This window comes from Sturnira hondurensis, unplaced genomic scaffold (assembly GCF_014824575.4).
Source record: "Sturnira hondurensis isolate 20B ecotype Veracruz unplaced genomic scaffold, ASM1482457v3 Scaffold0020489, whole genome shotgun sequence".
Taxonomy (NCBI): Eukaryota; Metazoa; Chordata; class Mammalia; order Chiroptera; family Phyllostomidae; genus Sturnira; species Sturnira hondurensis.
The window spans coordinates 4,517,279-4,523,220 of NW_028093120.1; the positions used below are offsets into that span (position 1 = coordinate 4,517,279).

General features: G+C 33.2%; 1 long non-coding RNA gene across 1 annotated transcript in view; it reads left to right on the top strand.

Annotated features, from left to right (window-relative positions):
• The window catches only part of LOC118975681 (uncharacterized), a 539,098-nt gene that overhangs the window by 254,108 nt on the left and 279,048 nt on the right, over positions 1 to 5,942 (top strand). The window lies entirely within an intron of this gene.

The following is a 5,942-nucleotide window of genomic DNA, read 5'->3' on the forward strand; positions in this document are numbered from 1 at the left end:
TGTTATGTCACACATGAGTACTGCAGAAATAAATTGTTTCCAAACTTCTCCAATTTTTTCTAGTTTGAAATTCTATGTTGATGCTTTTTAAGAGAATTTAAGATAATTGATAGTTTTCTAATTCATTTGGTGTATTTTTATTTACTGAAATTTATAAACATGACTGGATTTGAAAAAATAGCCATACTTTATAAAATCTAATTCTAGTTATGCTTCATGATTTTATGAATAGTCAAATCACTTTTAAAGCTTATAAGCCATATAATTATTTATCATTTTAATTGATTTTGATGTTGACTGGTATAAAAAGCACTATAATTTATGTTTCCTATAAATTTTGGAGGAAAAAAATATGCTACCTTTCAGAATTAATCTTTTATAACTCTGTTAACCATTAGCTACATATAGGTATTTCTACTTACATTTAAATTAATTGAAATAAAATAAATGCAACTTCTTAGTAACACTACCCACACTTTAACTGCTCAATAGCTCATATGACTAGTGGCTGAAACATTGGACATTACAGATATCAAACATTTCATCATCACAGAAAGTTCTGTTAGGCAATGGTATAGATAAAGTAATTTATCTATTTACTTTTGGATTCTTTGTAATTTAGAAAGAGCAATTCTAGATTTTTAACATTATTTTATTTATTTATAGAATTTGTGATCTCGTGGTAATGTGAGTTAATCTCAAAAAGTCATGTTACTTCCTTTTTCTCCTTTGCTGCCTTTAAGATTCTCTCTTTGTCTTGGAATTTTGACATTTTAATGATGATGTGTATTTAAGCCGGCCTCTTTGGGTTCCTCTTGAATGGGACTCTCTGTGATTCCTGGATTCGCGTGACTTTTTCTCTCATCAAATTAGGAACATTTTCTATCATTACCCTTTTAAATAGATTTTCTATCTTTTGTTCTTCTTCTTCTCCTTCTGGTATCCCTGTTATTCTGATATTATTACATTTCATATTGTCTTGCATTTCTCTTAATCCCTCTTCATTCTTTCTGAGCCTCTTTTCCTTTTCTTGCTCTTTCTGGGAGATTCTTTCTATTGTGTCCTCCAACTCGCTGATCTGATCTTCGGCCTCATCGATCCTGCTTTTCATTTCTTCTGTTGTGTTCTTCAGTTCAGAAATTGTATTCTTCATTTCCTCTTGGCCTTTGCTGATAGTTTCTATTTCCTTTTTCATGTTGATATAGTTTGCGGAGAGTTCATTGTAGCTCCCCTCTAGTTTCTGGTAGCTCCCTTCTAGTTTCTGGTAGCTCATTGTGAGCTCTTTGAATCTCACCTTTAACAGGAAGCTAAACAACAAAACAAACAAGCAAGCAAAATATAACCAAAGACACTGAAATAGAGAATGGGGGACAGCGACCAGAAGGGGACAGGGGAAGGAATTTCAGGGGAAATAAGGGAGGGATTTAGGGGAACAAATATAAAGGATACATGGACAACAACTAAGAAGGCTGGAAATGTGAGGGAAGAGGGGAGCACAGGGTGTGGGATGGGATGGGAGTAATAGACAGAAAACTGTACTTGAAAAATAATTAAATAAATTTTTAAAAGTCATGTAAGATTTTCCAACTTGTCTAAAACTTTGCTAATTTTCTTTTATTCTCACCTAAAACATGCTTGTTAATATTATTTTTTAATATTTTATTTTATTGATTGTAGAGAGAGAGGGAGAGAAAGAGAGAGGGAAACATCAATGCAAGAGAAGAGATAAACATTGATAGGTTGCTTCTTGTATGTGACCCAGTGGGGAACCAAACTGACAGGGAATTGAACCCATGATCAGCCAACTGAGCTACATTGGCCAAGCTCATGCTTGTTGACTAGACAGAAGAAAAGGAAAGGAGAGAGAGAGGGAAAGAAATATCAGTGTAATAGCAGAAGGACTGGTTGTCTGGTTGCCTCTCCTGTGTGTCCATTCCAGCTACTGATCCTACAGCCCAGGCGCATGACCTGACAGAGAATCAAACCTGTGACTTTTCGATTACAAACTGATGCTCCAAACAACTGAACTACACCAGCCAGTGATAAAATTTTTAATACTGAATTACTTGTATCTTTTAACAGAGAAAAAACTTTGGAATTTGGTAGGTGTTGAATTTATAAGGTACAATTTGTCATATTTCTTAATTCAGTATCGTAATTCTTGTAGAATCTGTATAAAGCAATTCAAGTGGGCAGAAAGACTACAAATCTGTCTTGTTTTTGTAAATTTTTTCCTCTAGGTTCAACAATCATCAGGCTTCTAAAGTTAAATACATAATAACCATTCAATTTATAATTAATAACTGTTTAGTAAATTAAAGCAAATATTATAAATATAAAAAACAAATTACTTACATTTTGTGATTTTTATAATAGTGTTGTCAATTTTGCTCTAGATATTATTGGATAAGTAAAGAACTAATACAACGTAGTTAAATATGTATATTGTATGCGTGTGTGCATGTGTGTTTTTCTAATGCCATTTCACCAGTTTATTCTGTGAGACCTGGAAAAGTTTATCTCTCTAAACCTCATTTTTCATGCCAGTAAATGAAGTGTCATCTCCTCAGAGTTATGAAATAATTCCTTTAAAACACGTAGCATAGTGTAAGCAGTATTTAGTAAATGCTACATTTACTATTAGTATTATTTATTTATTTATTTATTTATTTATTTTTACTTTTAGAGAGAGGGAAGTGAGGGAGCAAGACAGGGAGAGAAACACCAATGTGTGGTTGCCTCTTGCACGCCACCCACTGGGGGCCTGGCCTGCAACCCAGGCCTGTGCCCTGACTTCGATCAAACCAGTGACCCTTTGGTTTACAGGCCAGCACTCAGTCCACTGAGCCACATTAGTCAGGACTTATTATCCATTTCAATAGTAATTGTATTAATTATTACAAATGCTTATCAATAAATCATAGTACACTATAACGTTATGAATGTTTTATAATATGGAAGTAAACATTATACAAATATCCTGGGTTTAAGCTTTTTTCTTATACATAAAACTAGACATAAATGTATATCTATAGATTGATATATATGCCATAGTTATTTATAAAATATTTACTAATATATCATCAATATTAATATTATTAAATATTCTAGCCTGATGAAATACTATTCACTCTCACATACTCTATAGATAAACCAAGTTAGTTAATAACCAAAACTCAAATCAACAAACATGTTTCATTTACAAAGTTCACCTTTTTGTTCTTGTCTTCTTTCTTTAAATATATCTCTGCTCCCTAAATTAGTTTTCCTTTCCATATGGTTAAAACAGTATATATTTTACTTACATTTTGCTCTGTAAATAAATTGTATGTAATCATATTTAGTCACTCAAAATATGGGGCATTTAGTATAGTGTGTGCTTATAATATACAGTGTGTGCTTATATTATATACCTATAATATACAGGTAATAAATATTTTTGAATGGGTAAGTATATTAATGAAGGTAATGTATTAATTGTTGCTCTATAATAAACCACCACAAAATTAAGTAACTTAAAACAAACATTTATGATTGGTCAGGAGTTTATGGGTCATCAGGTTCCTTGTGAATCTATGAGCAGTTGTCAGTTGGGTGGGTAGATTTGTTACTTTTCGCTGGATTGACATATATTGGTCTTTGACTGGGCCATGTAACTTACTCTGCTTTGGATACATGGGGTTTCATCATCCGAGAGGTAAGCATTGGCTTGCACACACTGTGGTTAGATAGGGTGCTAAAAGAAAAAGTGCTAAATTGTCTTGGGGCCCAGGCTCAACACTGGCCCAATATCACTTCTAAATTCTTTGGAACCAAGTTATTTTTTTAGAGTCACATCTTCTCAATAGGATATGAAGCAAAGCCATGATAATAGTTCTTTAGTAGCCCTGAATGATATGGCTCAGTGGGTTGAGTGTCATCCCACAAATGGAAAGGTCACCAGTTTGATTCCTGGTCAGGGCACATGCCTGGGCTTCAGGCCAGGTCCCCAGCTGGGGGCATGTGAAAGGAAATTGATGAAAATCTATCACAGGCTGATCCACTCTTCTCTGCCCTGCACTTGCCCTAGGAAGATGACTTGATAGATGTGTGTATTATATTATAATCACAAACAAATAACTTACAACAGATACAAAAATTAGGAGAAAAGAACTAAAACATAACACAAAGTAAAAACATCAAGTGACAAATGAGGAGACCAAGAGAAGAAAAGAACAGGGAATATCTATAAATAAATAAATAAATAAATAAATAAATAATTAACGCAACATCAATAAGTACATATCTTTCAATGTAAATGGACCACATGATCCAATCAAAAGACATAAGATTGAGTAAAATTTTTAACACTTTAATTGTTTTTCATTACTGCTTATCCCCCTTATATTTCCTCCCCCTGGCATTCACCACCCTCTTGACCATGTTCATGAGTCCTTTTTCCTCTTTGCTCAGTCCCTTCACTCTCTAACCCCAGGTGCTATCATCCTGCTCTCTATCTATGAGTCTGTCTCTATTTTGCATGTTAGTTCAGTTTGTTCATTAAATTCCACATATGAGTGAATTCATATAGTATCTTTCTTTCTCTGACTTGTTTATTTCATTTATAATGTTCTCTAGGTCTATCCATGCTGTCACAAAGGGTAAAATTTTCTTCTTTTTTACAGCCGAGTAGTTTTCCATTGTGTAAATGTCCCATAACTGTTCTATCCACTCATCTACTGATGGACACAGGGGTTGCTTTCTTATCTTAGTGATTTCAAATAATATTGCAGTGAACATAGGGGTGCTTATGTTCTTTTGAATTAGTGTTTTGTGTTTCTTCAGATAAATTTCCAGATGTGGAAATGTTGGGTGGTAAGGCAGTTCCATTTTTTATTTTTTTAGTTGTCTCTATACTGCTTTCCACAGTGGCTGCACTAATCTGCATTCTCACCAACAGTAGGAAAGTGTTTCCCTTTCTTTACATCCTTGGCAGACTTGTTTATTGATTTATGGATGATAGCCATTCTGACAGGTGTGAGATGATATTTCATTGTGGTTTTAATGAACATTTCTCTAAGATTTAGTGATGTTAAGTATCTTTTCATATGTCTATTGGACATGTGTATATACTCTTTGAAGAAGTGTCTATTCAGGTTCTTTGTCCATTTTTCAAATTGGGTTTGGATTTTTTTGGTGTTGAGTTTTATAAGATTTTTATAAATTTTAGATATTAAACCTTTTTTGATGAATCAGAAAATATGTTCTCCCATTCAGTGGGTTGCCTTTTTATTTGGTTGATGGTTTCCTCTGCAGTGCAAAAACTTTTTAGTTTTATGAAATCCAGTTGTTTATTTTTTCCTTTTTTCTCTCTTACTTGAGGAGATATATCAGAAAAATAAAATTGATACAAGCAACATCCAAGAATTTACTTTCTTCAATGCTTTCTTCAATGATTTTTGTGGTTTCAGATCTCACATTTAAGTCTTTAGTCCATTTTAAATTTATTCTTATGTGTGCCATAAGAAAGTGGTCTATTTCATTTTTCTACATGTATCTGTCCAATTATCTCAACCTCATTCATTGAATAAACTATCTTTAGGCCTTCATACAATATGTGCCTTCTTCCTTTGTCAAATGTTAATTGACTATAAAAGTGTGTGCTTATTTCTGGGTTCTCTATCTGTTCCATTGATCTATGTGTCTGTTTTTATGCCAGTTCCATGCTGTTTTGATTACTATGGCCTTATTGTATAGTTTGATATTAGATAGTGTGATTTCTTCAACTTTGTTCTTCTTTCTCAAGATCATTGTTACATTTCGGGTCATTTGTGGTTCAACATAAATTTTTGAAATATTTGGTCTAGTTCCATGAAATACCTTATTGTTATCTTGGTAGGAATTGCGTTGAATCTATAGATTGCTTTGGGCGGCATGGTCGTTTTAATGTTGTTAATTCTTCC